We start from the raw sequence: 15287 nt of genomic DNA, 5'->3' as shown, positions 1-15287 counted from the left end.
GGATAACTAATCCAGTTTCTACAAGTCAATGACATAAATTTTTAAAAAGGAGAAAAGAAAAAAGGAGGGAGGAAAAAAGCAATGCCCTGGATTAAAAGAGACTTAAAAGATCTGAGATCGAAATACATGGTGTGGACCAACTATGAAAAGACATTTTTGAGACATCAGAGAAATTTGGTTGTATTAATAGAATTGATACTAGATGTTAGCAGTAAATTTTCATGTTTATATTTTATGCTTTGTGGTATGTAGGAAATGTTTATATTTTAGAGCTAGAGAAGATATGTGAAGGGATAAAATTACGTATTTGGGATTTGCTTTTAATTACTTTTAAGGGAGAAGGAAATGGCAACCCACTCCAGTACTCTTGCCTGGAAAATTCCATGGACTGAGGAGCCTGGCGGGCTACAGTCCATGGGGTCACAAAGAGTCAGACACGACTGAGCGACTTCACTTCACTCACTTTAATTACTTCAACAAAGGATGAAAAAAGTGATAGATGAAGTAAATGTCAGCAAACTTAATATTCATTGAGTAATTCCCAAGGTAATGGGAATTTATTATACTCTTCCTTTTCATGAAGTTTAAATCTTTCAAAATAAAATGTTTTTTTAAAAAAACCCTCTAAACTTTAAAGTGGGAAAGGGAGTTTTGGTTATCAATCTCGACCTTCCAGACTTATGAAGAGTCTATGATAGTTATTTGCAAACTGCATAAACAGTTCTTTATAGATGAAGTTACTGTAAGTCTGTTTTATTTGCCATTGTGGTTTTTAAACTCTCTGACAAGAGGGAAAAATAATCTGAGGTCACAAAAACTTTCTTTGTCAAAGATGCCCTGAATGATACCCCTGTATCATGTCTGACTTTCTCTACTCACTCTCCACCTACCAGCTGGAGTTATATTTAAAACTGTAAATACAGGCATCTCAGTCTCTGCTGAAACCCTTCAGTGGATTCCAGTTCCTGGAGTGAAATCAAATGCTCATGGCTCACTAGGCCCATGGGAGCTAGTCCCCGTGTGTCTCTCCTGCCTCCTCTGGGCCACTCACCTGCACTCACTGTACTCCTGCCCCGTTGGCTTCCGTCAGCCCTCCCAATGGCCGAGGTCTGTCCCAGCCCATGACCTTCCCTGAGCTTGTCGTTCCTCTTGGAACATCCTCCCCAACCCATTGTTATCTCCCTAATGGAAACAGTTCTTTACTCTTTTATCGATTTTCACAATTGTTTAGGGTTTATAGTTTTGTCTCTTTACCCTACTCTTCTCCATGTGTATTCTGTTTACCACTGTATAGCCAATGACATTCCATTTTTGTTGAATTAGCTAAGAATCATCTTTACTAAGCTTCTAGTCCTGTAACTACCATACGAATCTTGAAATTTAGAGTTGGAATTTTGGAAAAAGGGAGTATGGTGACTATCATCTGAAAAGTTAACTGAAGCTTTGGAGGAATTAGGGTTGAGGGAGCAGGGGGAATTTGAGAGGAAAAATATCAGAGCAGAGCAAGTGATGAGTAGGTTGCAGAGTGAACCTTGCGCGGGGAAGATGATGCCACTGTGGTTCCTGGTGTGTTTGAATTCATGAACTCACATTTCCCTGTGAGATTTCTGCTGTTCAGCCAGTGTCCTAACTTCCATCTTAGGTCTCTGCTGTGCACTGAAGCACAGCCCTCACTAATGGGAGGGATCAGGGGCTGGGATTCGGGCAATGCCTAGAATCTCTCACTTCTGTGCCAAGGAGGAAGAGTTGGAAGAATACAGGCCAAGATACACAGCTCTAAAATCACAGGGAGATTTCAACCCACTTCTCTAAAAATTGACAGCTTTTGTACACATACAATTTGAACAAGACAGTTAAAAAATATGAGCCAGAGGGGCAAGATAGGGGTAGGGGATTAAGAGGTACAAACTATTAAGTATAAAATACATCAGGTCCAAGGAAATAGTGTACACCACAGGGAATATAGCCAATGTTTTATAATAAATGTAAGTGGGGTATAATCCATACAAATATTGAATCACTGTTATACGCCTGAAACTAATATAATTTTATAAATCAATTATACTTCAATAATAAAAATATGAGCTAGTGGGCTTTATTTATAACTGTACAACCAAATGGCTATTTATTAAAATTTTAACACTTTATGGTGCTTATGCTGTGCTAGCCACTGTTTGTAAGTGGTTTCCAGCTATTGGATCATTTGAAGAATTAGAGGGTACACATTCTTTCCCGGGTTATATAGAACATTCATAAAAGTGATCAAGTTCTGGATTACAAAACAAGTCTCAAAATAACAAAAATTCATCTCTAGGTCTAATCATATATAGTAAAATGTTCCCTGACAAAGGTGAGGGAAGGCAAGGAGAGAGGAAAGGAGATGGGTGAGGAATAGGGAGCTCAGCTCTACCTAAATGTTTTATTTGAGAGAAAGCAAGCAAGGAAGGAGAGCTTCCCTGGTGGCTCGGATGGTAAAGAATCTGCTTGCAATGCAGGAGACTTGAGTTCAATCCTTGAATTGGGAAGATCCCCTGGAGAAGAAAATGGCAACCCACTTCAGTATTCTTGCTTGGAGAATTCCACAGACAGAGGAACTTGGAGGGCCCCAGTTCATGGGGTTGCCAAGAGTTGGACATGACTGAGTGACTAACACACACACAAGGAAGGAAAAAGAGGGAGGGAGGGAAATTTATCTTAAATGGCTCAGGAAAAAAGAAAAAAAACAACTGCCAATCTAACATAGAAAGACAAGGATAAGCAAATGTGGTAGATATTAACACTTGGGAAACTGTGAAGGGTGCATGGGAATTCTTTGTAATATTCTTCTGGCTTTTCTAAAAGTCTGAAATTAAGTTAAAAATTTTTTAAAAAGTTATAGCAAGTATGGCTATGTCAGTTTATGGGTAAAGGAGTTTCACATGATATCTTTCTTACATGAATTTATAATTAAAAGATAAAAAGAAAACATTTAAACTGGGCATAGCGAATTATTTATAAGAGGAACCCCTCATGTCAGAAGAGACACTGATAGGCCAGGGCAGGCTGTCATCTACCCATAGAAGGCTGCCTTCGAGCCAATGAAACATGGTGCTCTTTGGGGCTCTGTGAGTCCAGAGCCCAGAGCTTGGTTCCCATTCTCCTTTGGAGTTGGTGGCTCAATGCAGGAAACCATCGAGCTGATGCTTAGGCCCTGACTCCACATCCCATTTATCTACAGTTGGCAGATTTTCTCTATGGTAGGATAAACTTATTAAATATTTAAACATACCTAGCAACAGCAGCAGCAGGTGAGTCCTCTGGTGGTCCAACGGTTAAGAAAGTGAAAGTTTCAGTCACTCAGTTGTGTCTGACTCTTTGCCACCCATGGACTGTAAAAGCCATGGCATACCAGACTCCTCTGTCCATGGAATTCTCCAGGCAAGAATACTGGAGTGGGCTGCCATTCTCTTCTCCAGGGGATCTTCCTGACCCAGGGACTGGACCCAGGTCTCCCACATTGCAGGCAGATTCTTTACCATCCGAGCCACCAGAGAAGCCCCAATGCAGGGGATGAGGGTTAGATCCCTGGAGAAGTAAGATCCTACATGCTGCAGGGCCACTAACCCCATGGGGCCACCACTAAGATCCTGCATGCCCCAACTAAGTTCCCATGCAGCCAAATAAATATTAATAAATAAGTATTTTAAAAAAAACCCACACCTAAAATCTACCTACCCATGATTCAGTTTCTGCTCATGTATGCCAACACTGTTCAGCTGGTATCTATAGGACGCTGCTGTAAACAAAGCACTGTACTTTATATAGTAGAAAAGTGTAAAAATAAACACAAGACTTGGCAGATGCTTGCCCCCCAAACCACAATCTGAGAGCAGAAGGAAATGTCCAAGTGTCTATGTGTGCCGGGGCTGTAGGGTCCACTTTCATTTTTGCTGGCTCATTGCATGTTCATACCCAATTCTGTGAAGCAGACTTCATTATTCCTGTTTTACAGATGAGGTTGCCCAGAGAAGTTATTAACTAGCCCCAAGTTGCACAACTACTAAGTGTCAAAGCCAGGAGTTTACCTCAGGTCTGTCTGACTCCAAAGTCCATGCATGTGCTTTCCACACTGCCATGTTTATAAAAGTCACAAAAACATAAATACTGTAAAATTTCATTTACTCCACACTCTTGGGCATGAGTCATGCTGGACAGATGAGTAGGTGAAAATTCATCCTCTAGGAAAAAGGGCATTGCTCCAGACCTTCCTGGTTAGAGCAGAGAATGCTCCAGGAGTCTCTGGGGAAGAGGCTTTTTCTCCCTGTCCTCTTTGTCCTCTTGGGCCTCAGTGGGCATTTGAAGCCCAGCACATGGTGTGTGCACGCATGTTAAGTCATTTCAGTTGTGTCCGACTCTTTGTGACCCCATGGACTGTAGCCCACCAGGCTCCTCTCTCCATGGGATTCTCTAGGCAAGAATACTGGAGTGGGTTGCCATTCCCGTTTCCAGGGGATCTTCCTGACCCAGGGATGGAACATGAGTCTCTACATCTCCTGCATTGGCAGTTCTTTACCACTACTGCCACCTGGGAAGCCCCTTAACACATGGTAGCTTAGTGGTAAAGAGTCTGCCTGCAATGCAGGAGAAGCAGGAGGCTGGGGTTAAATCCCCGAGTCAGGAAGATACCCCTGGAGGAGGAAATGGCCATTCACTCCAGTATTCTTGCCTGGAGAATCCCATGGACAGAGGAACCTGGTGGGCTACAGTCCACAGGGTCACAAAGAGTTGGAGATGACTGAAGCGACTTAGCATACATCCACAAAGGTAGATTCACTGGGGGAAGGAGAATTTTGTTTGTTTGCTGTTTAAGGTCAGTTATACTGCATTGAAACAGTAACTTATAAGTAAAAAGTGAGTATTTTCCCCCATCATTAGGATACTGATTAAGAATGAGAGTTAGCAGACAGACATTGAATTCCAGCAACACTACTTTACTAGCTGTTCGAACTTCTGTGTTTTCTCATCTGTAAATGGGAATGACAATACCTATCATCTAGGGGTATTGTTAGGCTTAGGTGAGACAGTATGATTAAGGTGCTTGGTACAGCGCCATATGTATCACCAGGAAGCAATAAAATACTTTTATTTTTACAACATCACTGTAATGGCTGAAGAGTATCCTGTCTCATGGCTGTGCCAGGATTCATTCAACCAGTCCCACATTGTTAAACATTTGGACCATTTTCAATATTATCCATAATATAAACAACAGCAAAAATTTCCTATACATTATGGTAATTTCTTTAGGATTAAATTCTGTAAGTGATGTGGTAAAGCAAAGAATGTCAACCCTGTAAACTTGTGACACACATTATCACATTATCGATCAATATATAGTTTTACCAAGTTAGTCTTTTCTATGTTGAAAGTATCTAGTCAGCTCTTACCAATAGTAAATATCGTCTTAAAAAGAAATATGCTGATGTTGTAGCCCCCCAAATCATACTGTTATTTTACTCATTAGATGTTTCAATCTCTTCCTTTGTTATATTATAAAGCTCGTGGGTTCTAAATTAATTAAAGTATGAAATTGGCAGTAAAATAGAAAAAAAAATGAAATGGGTAGAAATTTTAATGTAGCATATTACAGACATGGTGTTTTAAAGTCATTTATGAGGGGATGAATTACTCCAATGATGTTCAAAATACTCCCTGGAGCCTCCCAGATAGGGAGGGTGGGAACAGGTATAGGGAGTGTTGACGGTTGGAATAACTCTCATCCTTCCTCATTTCATCCACATTTAACTATTTTACATATTGAACTTATTGGTAAGTTGATCTGAAGGATTCTGGACCTGAAAACAAAACCAAAAACACACTTAATGCAAGGTTTGGGGACAACTGATATTCTGTAATATAAAATAAAGAGATAAATAAAATAAGGTGAATCTTTTGCCCACATCTTATACAAAACCACATTTTTTTTTTTAGGAAAGGAAGAAGTAAAACTTTATTTGCAGATGACATAGGTATACAAAAAATCCTAAGAAAACCACTTAAAAACTTAAAACTAATAAATAAGTTCAGTGAGGTTACATGATACAAGATTAATATATAAAAATCGTATTGAATAATACAAACAATTAAATTAAGAAAACAATTCTATATACAAGAACATCAAAAAGAACAAAATACTTAGGAATGATTAACAAAGAAGTGCAAGACTTGGACATTGAAACTAGAAAACATTACTGAAAGGAATTAAATGCAAAGGCATCTGTCTTTCTGTGTTAGAATATTTAACATTGTTAAGATGGCTCCTGCTGCTAAGTCACTTCGGTCGTGTCCGACTCTGTGTGACCCCATGGACTGCAGCCTACCAGACTCCTCCATCCATGGGATTCTCCAGGCAAGAGTACTGGAGTGGGGTGCCATTGCCTTCTCCGGTTAAGATGGCAGTACTCCCCAAATTGACCTACAGACTCAACATAAACTTTATCAGAATCTTAGCAGCTTTTTTTTTCCCAGCAGAAATTGACCAGCTGATATGAAAATTCAAGGTACACAGAATAACCAGAATAATTTTGAAAAAGAAGAAATAGAATTGAAAATATATAAATAAACTCTTACATTTATGTTCAGTTGGTTTTCAACAAGAACACCAAAGCAATTCAATAATGCAAGAAAAATGTTTTTAGCAAGTTATGCTAGGGCAACTGGATATCCACATATGAAAGAATGAAGTTGGACCCTTACCTTTTGTGAGATACAAATGAACTCAAGACGCTTCATAGACCTACATGTAAATGTGGCAACTACAAAACCTTTAGGACTTCCCTGTAGCTCAAGTGGTAAAGAATCTGCCTATGATGCAGGAGACCAGGGTTCAATCCCTGGGTCAGGAAGATCCTCTGGAGAAGGGCTTGGCTTGGCAATCCACTCCAGTATTCTTGCCTGGAGAATTCCATGGACAGAGAAGCCTGGTGGGCTATATATAGTCCGTGGGATCGCAAAGAGTCAGACTTGACCGAGTGGCTAACACACACACACACACAAAAGCTTTAGAAGAAAACATAGCAGTTAATCTTTACAACCCTGCATTAGACAAAGGTTTTTATATATGACAACAAAAGCATAAACACCAAAAGAAAATACAGATGAATTAAATTTTATCGAAATCTAAAAACTTCTGTGCTGCAAATAGTACCATCCAGAAAATGAAAAGACAATTCACAGACTGGGAGGAAATATTTGCAAGTCATATGTTTAATAAGGGTTCAGTATTTGCATATATAAAGAACACTTACAACTCAACAACAAAAAGATAAACAACTCAATTAAAAATAGGCAAAGGGTTTGAATAGCTGTTTCTCTAAAGAAGATAAACAAATGGCCAACAAGCACTGGAAGATGCTCGATGTCACCAGTCATTAGAGAAACACAAATTAAAATCCAGATGAGAGACTACTTCATACCCACTAAGATGGCTATAATAAAAAAAGGAAAATAATAACCTTGGTGAGGACGTGGAGAAATAGAAACCTTTATACACTGCTGGTGGAAATGTAAAATGGTGCTGTCATTGGAAAACAGTTTGGTGGTTTCTCACAAAGTTAAACATAGGCTTACCAATTTCATACCTTAGTATACACACAAAATGACTAAAACTAAACTCAAAGAAACGCTTGTACCAGGATTTTCATAGCAGCAGTCTTTGTGGCAATCAAAAGATCAATCAACTGATGAATTAATAAATAAAATGTTGTACAAGCATCATTTTATCACCCCAAAAGAAACCACATGTACATCAGCTGTCACTCCCCATTCCATTTCCCTAACCCCCACCTTGGCCTCTGGCAACCACTAATCTACTTTCTGTCTCTACAAATTTGCCTATTCTGGGCATTTCATATAAATGAAATCATACAACATGTGACTGGCTTCTTTCACTTAGCATAATGTTTTTCAAGGTTCACCCACATTACGGTATGAATTAATTTCTTTAATTGCAAAACCACATATTAACTAGAGTATAACGTTAAATGGAAAAAGCCTCCATATCCTAGCAGAAAATATGGGCAAGCAGTTGACTCTTTTTCAAGCACCCAGATAAAGGTAGACCATAATGAGAGGCGAACTTTGTGTTGGTTTTTCCTAAAGAGTGTGCCTCTGACACAGATTCAAACTGGTTTTGCAGCCAAAGAAGTGTAGAGATACTCCATGTCAATAATAGGGTCTGGGTGGCTTAGGCCATTACTTCTTTCACCATCCCCAAAACACCCTTGAAATATACACTCTAAAGAAAACAAACCAAAAAAAGTAAATAAATAAAACTGCAAAGAAAGTAAGTGTAACTTAGGATCTTGGGCTGCCAGCAGACTCTGGTCACTAAGCCCTTCTCTCCCTAGGCATTCGGAGCTGTCAGCACTGCTCTCTGAAAAGAGTAACGTTGTCATCAGCTTAGAAAGGCTCTGAGAAGTTCTTCAGCAGAAAAAAGACTTAGTTTACTCAACCTTTCCTCAACGTATCTGACCGTAGAACCCTTCCCTGGACAATACCTACTAATAGCCATAGAATTTGGGGAGCACACCTTAGCAAATGCCAGACTATTTGAAAATAAATGTTCAAATGGGAAAATGCTGGCTGAGGTGTCCTGTCAGGGATATGCTATCTACTTAATCACTGTCTCCACGTTGAGATTTGCTGACATCTAGTGACGATGCTTTAATTTAGGACATGCACGTAATTTCTTCAATATACTGCTGCTCACTGACATAAAAGCCCCCTCCTGCAGACTGCCTTGGATTTAACTTCTTGCCCATCACCATTATGATGCATTTATATCTTGGAATATTATGAATTTACATACATGATTCACTGGGCTAAAAATGTGTATTGGCTTATACTTTGGCTCTTCCCTTGCCTTTTAAAATATGTCTTATGAACTATACATACAAAAACTGTGTCAAGTACTTCTTGCTCTAACTTTTTGTTCATGAACGGCACGACTGTGTTTAGGGCATAGAGCTAGAAGGTTCGGAGAGAGGTCTGACGATTCTAGAAAAACTCAAAATTATTCCCGGAATGAAGATACAAGTTTTTATTTTAGTAAATTCTTGAACTTTCTTTTACCTTTCAGGTTCTAAATTGAGGGAAAAGAAAAAGAAAGAAGAGGAAACCATAATATAACCACAGTGATGAGCATTCTCCTGCCCCAGGACAATGGTTACTCGGTCCATCCATTTAAAATTAATGTCAATGAAAATTGTAAAATGTTAGGTTTGTGAGTATAAGACTCAACTTATGATCCACATTATATGTGTCTCTGTATGTTTAATAATGGCAGTGCAAATGATACCTGTTTACACAAAATATTAATAACTTCCAAGATTTTTGCTGTTAGTTCAAGATAATCAGATTTCATATTTTCATAAGAATTCTGGTACAAAATCCTGGAATGTCAATTTCAATTGAGTATCACTTAATAACTCTGTAAAGCAGTCTTATTCACTATAGATAGGGTTAGTATTTTTGAGTGTTTGTAATCTGGATTATGGAGAAGGCAATGGCACTCCACTCCAGTACTCTTGCCTGGAAAATCAGACACGACTGAGCGACTTCACTTTCACTTTTCACTTTCATGCATTGGAGAAGGAAATGGCAACCCACCCCAGTGTTCTTGCCTAGAGAATCCCAGGGACAGGGGAGCCTGGTGGGCTGCCGTCTATGGGGTCGCACAGAGTCGGACACAACTGAAGTGACTTAGCAGCAGTAGCAGCAATCTGGATTAAATAATATTTAATCTAATTTTGAGGTTTCCCAGTTGGCTCAGTGGTAAAGAATCTGTCTGTCAATGTAGGACCACAAGGGTTAGATCCCTGGGTCGGAAAGAGCCCCTGGAGAAGGAAATGGCAACCCACTCCAGTATTCTTGCCTGGGAAATCCCATGGACAGAGCAGCCTGGAGAGCTACAGTAAATGGGATCACACAGAATTGGGCACAATTTAGAGACTACCCAACACAATTTAATTATTGCTGGGAACCAAAGAGCAATTTCTGTGTGTTTAACTGGTTCACTCACAGCTAAAGTTTTTGTGAATATAAGCACGTTTGTGTGTTTTGTGCAATTTCTGCTTCTAACTGGACTATGGCATTGACAGTTAACATGCTGGTTCTTTTGTTGAGGTTTCTCTGTGACGTATGATGACTCAACTCTCAAAATTACATGAAATCTGTATTCACACACTTTGTCAGGATGTCCTTTGGTGTTCATCGGATCCAAACAAAACCCTAACTCAGTGTGAACTCAGCACTTGAAATTTCATGTTTTAAAGTGCTCATCCAGAAAAATCATAATATTACTTAGTATTGAAATGATAACACAAATTTTTTTAAATTTTGTAGAGAATTTGTGGGTTTTCTATGAACACATACTTGGATCTCAGGCTGAGAAAGTGCCATGGATGATAACCATTCATTCATTCAACAGTATTTATTGAGGCTATTGTGTGCCTGGTACTGGGAATCCAACAATCAACAAACTGCCGGCCCTTATGAACAGGCTTACAGTCTGATGGGGAAAGAGGACAATAGACAAGTAATTATATAATTTCAGATAGTGATTCGTGCTGTAAAGAAAGTGCAAGGGATAATGGAATGGACAGTGACAAGGACAGAAGTGCTGTTGAAGAGAGGTGGCACGAATGGCATCTTTTTGGAGCTGACATTTGAGCAGATACCTAAATGAATATTGTCTGGGAAGGTTTAGAAGAAGAGCAAATGTAAAAGCCTTGAGATAGGAATGCACTTGGAGTGTTTGTTGAGGATCAATAAGATGGCCGGTTGGGCTTCCCAGGTGGCTCAGTGATAAAGAATCTGCCTGGGACACGACTGAGCAACTTCACTTTCACTTTTCACCTTCATGCATTGGAGAAGGAAATGGCAACCCACTCCAGTGTTCTTGCCTGGAGACTCCCAGGGATGGGGGAGCCTGGTGGGCTGCTGTCTATGGGGTCGCACAGAGTCGGACACGACTGAAGCGACTTAGCAGCAGCAGCAGCAGCCAACACAGGAGACACAGGTTCGATCCCTGGGTTGGGAAGATCCCCTGGAGAAGGAAATGGCAACCCGCTCTAGTATTTTTGCCTGGGAAATCCCATGGATAGAGGAGCCTGGCCGGTTACAGTCCATGGGGTCACAAATGAGTCAGACACTACTTAGTGACTAAACAACAACAAAAATGGCCAGTGTGGCTGAATCACAAGCCAGGGAAATAACGTCAGAGAAGTAGCCAGGGGTCAGATCACACAAGGTCTTATTATGTCACAGTAATGACTTTGGGGGCTGCTGGGGAAAGAACTGGGATTGCAGAAGGCATGCTTGAGATAGACAAGAGGTAGAACTCCTGTCTCAGAAAATCTTTTGTTTTCCCCCTTCTAAAAATCAACTTTATTGATTTACATACAACAAAATGTCCCCATGTTAAGGGCACAATCAGATGAGTTTTGGCAAATGTATGTATCCATGCCACCATTACCATAATCAAGATGAAGACTATTTACAGTATCCCCCAAAGTTCCCTTGTTCTCTTTTGCAGTCAGGGCTCATCCCCTGACCCCCACCAGAGCCAGGAACTCACTGGCCTTGGGGGACTCATTATTTTTAGTGTGGGCTTTAAGGACCTAGATCTGGGCTGCCCAATATGGTAGCCACTAGCCGAATGTGCAGATGGTGACTGCAGCCATGAAATTAAGATGCTTGCTCCTTAGAAGAAAAGTTATGACCAACCTAGATAGCATATTCAAAAGCAGAGACATTACTTTGCCAACAAAGGTCCGTCTAGTCAAGGCTATGGTTTTTCCTGTGGTCATGTATGGATGTGAGAGTTGGACTGTGAAGAAGGCTGAGCGCCGAAGAATTGATGCTTTTGAACTGTGGTGTTGGAGAAGACTCTTGAGAGTCCCTTGGACTGCAAGGAGATCCAACCAGTCCATTCTAAAGGAGATCAGCCCTGGGATTTCTTTGGAAGGAATGATGCTAAAGCTGAAACTCCAGTACTTTAGCCACCTCATGTAAAGAGTTGACTCATTGGAAAAGACTCTGATGCTGGGAGGGATTGGGGGCAGGAGGAGAAGGGGATGACAGAGGACGAGATGGCTGGATGGCATCACTGACTCAATGGACCTGAGTCTGAGTGAACTCCGGGAGTTGGTGATGGACAGGGAGGCCTGGCGTGCTGTGATTCATGGGGTTGCAAAGAGTCAGACACAACTGAGCGACTGAACTGAACTGAGCCAAATGTGGTGACTTTAATGTAAATCGAATTAAATGAACAATTCAGCACCTCAGTTGCACTAGCCTTGTTTCAAGTACCTAATAGCCACATGTGGCTAGTGGCTGCCATATTGGACAGGACAGGTAGGGACTTTTCCATTACTGCAGACAGTTCTATTGGGCAATACTGAGATGAAACCCTGGTGGAATGTGACCTTCACCACACAGAGATAGGCCAAGCAGCCTGTAAGCTGAATAAGCTGTACATTTTGCATCACCCAGCTGTATGTTACTGTGTTTATTACCTTTTTTATAAGTAGTCAATAAAGCCATGCTTGGGCTAGGGTGTTTAAGGGGAATGGTATGGTTGTGCTATGATAATGGTAACAGTAACAATGGAGTTGCTCACTACACAGAAATTCTTCCTGCATTACTAAGTTTAAGGGATGTCCTATTTTTATTAAGTGGAATGATTTCCCTTATGACTTCTAAGGCACAATCTTAAGTAAAATCAAACCTAAAAATCATAGTCTTACTAAGTCTATGTGTGTGTGTGTATGTGTGTGTGTGTGTGTGTTGGAAGGGAGTATTCAGATGCAAATATTCTGCAATAGAAACATTTGTTAAACCTAGTAGTGGTTTTTATATTATTTTTCTGTACATCCTTGAAAGCTTGAAATATTTTTTTAAAAGGAGGTGTTCATTTTAAATGTTGGACAAGAATAGTTAATGTTATCAAGATTGTTCATGACGTGAATGAATACAGGTTAAGAACTGTGTGCGTGGTAGTATATATAGCACAATGGTCAGAACAACCTAAGGGTCAGTATAGCACAACAGTTGAGTGTACTCTGGAGCTAGACTACTTGGGTGTTAATTATGCTACTTATTGGGCTTCCCTGGTGGCTCAGACAGTAAAGAATCCACCTGCCAATGCGGGAGACCTGGGTTCGATCCCTAGTTTGGGAAGATCTCCTGAAGAAGGGAATGGCTATCCACTCCAGTATTCTTGCCCGAAGAATCCCATAGACAGAGGAGCCTGGTGGGCTAATCTGTGGGGTAACAAACAGTCGGACATGACTGAGCGACTAACACTTTCACTTTCATGGCACTTATTAGCAGTGAGACATTGAGCAAGTTACTGAACTTCTCTGTGCCTCAGTTTCTTCATCTGTAATATAAAAAAGATAACAGTAGTACCTGGCTCATAAGGATGCTGTAAGGATTAACTAAATAAATGTGGATAGCCTGGCACACAGTAAACGCTCAGTGTTAATAGCTATTACGATAAGGCTGAGAACGATACAATTTTGGCTTCTTAAAAAAGGATATCCTCCCTCCATCTTTTATTTTTTTTAAGAAATAAAGGACTTGAACAGTCCATCAAAAATGTTAACAACTGAGAAATCTAATTGATAACAGACTTAATTTTCTTCCTTTAAACATTAATTTTTATTGGAGTAGAATTGCTTTACAATGTTGTGTTAGTTTCTACTGTACAGCAAAATGAATCAGATATACATATTCATCCTCTCCCTTTTGGACTTCCTTCCCATTCAGGTCCCCCACAGGGCATTACATAGAGTTCCCTGTAATTTTCTTCTTTTTTACTTATTTTCTAGACATTCTATGTCAAGTGATTCTTTTTGGACTTAAAACAATAGAAATCAAGACACAAAATCTTGGCTTTGAAACCTTCCCTCAAAGCGCCCTGCAGTCAGGTAACCAGTGATTTTCCAAGTGTGATCTTTGGACAAGTAGCATCAGCAGTACCACAGAACTTGCTAGAAATGTAAATTCTCAAGCTCCAGCCCAGATGTATTCATTCTGGAGTAGAGCCCAGCAATTCATATGTTAGCTTTATATTCAATTCTGAAGCTTGCTAAAAGTTTGAGAATGACTGTGCTAAGGCAAAACATGTGGCTCTATACTTGACCTCTCTCATGTTCATAGTGGTAAGTACTGCCAATCACTCTTCCTCAAATACTCTGCAGCTCTTGTGTACAATGTCTACCCTTGGACATACTTTCTTTGTGAGCCTCTCGAGAACTACTGCTTCTCCGGATCCTCAGTGACTGCCCAGTGATAGAAAATGCAAATGCTTCCTGGAGCCAGGCAGGTAATTTGTCTCAAGAGGGCCTGGTGCATGACCTTAAAGAGTGAAATGCTGGCCACTGTCCAAACACGTCTACATTTTTTGCAAAGTTAAACTGCCTCTGGCCGAACAAAAACACATCTAAGCCAAGGTTGGCTCCTGGCCACCATTTGCACTCTCATGTCTTGGCGAATTCTCTCTCAAATCACTAAGCAGCTATGATGCAGTGGAAAGACTGAGTGTGGAACAAGGAAGAAAACCTTGATTTGAAGCCCAGCTCTGCTAATTGCTAGCTGGGTGGTAATAACGAAAATAATGTTAACTTCTCAGCTTTAAATCTTCTCATCTGTATAATAAAGACAACCCTACTTACCTCATAGGACTGTTTTAAAAATTAAGATAATATACTTAAAACACCTGCCCTATAATAAGTCCTCAGTAAATTTTTCATAGCACTTGCAGTTTTATTTTTGAAATATAATTGATTTGCAATATTGTGCCAATTTGCTGTACAGCAAAGTAAATCAGTTATCCTATTTTGATTATATTCTTTATTCTGCTTGTATTTATGAACAATTTAGTTTAGCCTGCTTATTCTCAATGGACGAGTTTGAGCAAACTCTGGGAGATGGTGAAGGGCAGGGAAGCCTGGTGTACTGCAGTTCATGGGGTTACAAAGAATCGGACATGATTTAGCAGCTGAACAACAATTCATTCTATTGGGGAAGCCCATGGCTCAGCAGTAAAGAATTCACCTGCCAGCGCAGGAGATACGGTTTGATCCTGGGGCCTGGAAGATCCTCTGGAGAAGCAAATAGCAACCCACTCCAGTATTCTTGCTTGGGAAGTCCCATGGACAGAGGAGCCTGGTGGGCTATAGTCCATGGGGTAACAAAGAGTTAGACACGACTTAGCAATTAAACAATAACATTCATTCTAT

This window comes from Bos javanicus, chromosome 14, assembly GCF_032452875.1.
Source record: "Bos javanicus breed banteng chromosome 14, ARS-OSU_banteng_1.0, whole genome shotgun sequence".
In the NCBI taxonomy this organism is placed as follows: Eukaryota; Metazoa; Chordata; class Mammalia; order Artiodactyla; family Bovidae; genus Bos; species Bos javanicus.
The sequence above is the reverse complement of the archived record's forward strand: the minus strand, read 5'-3'. Positions refer to the sequence as shown.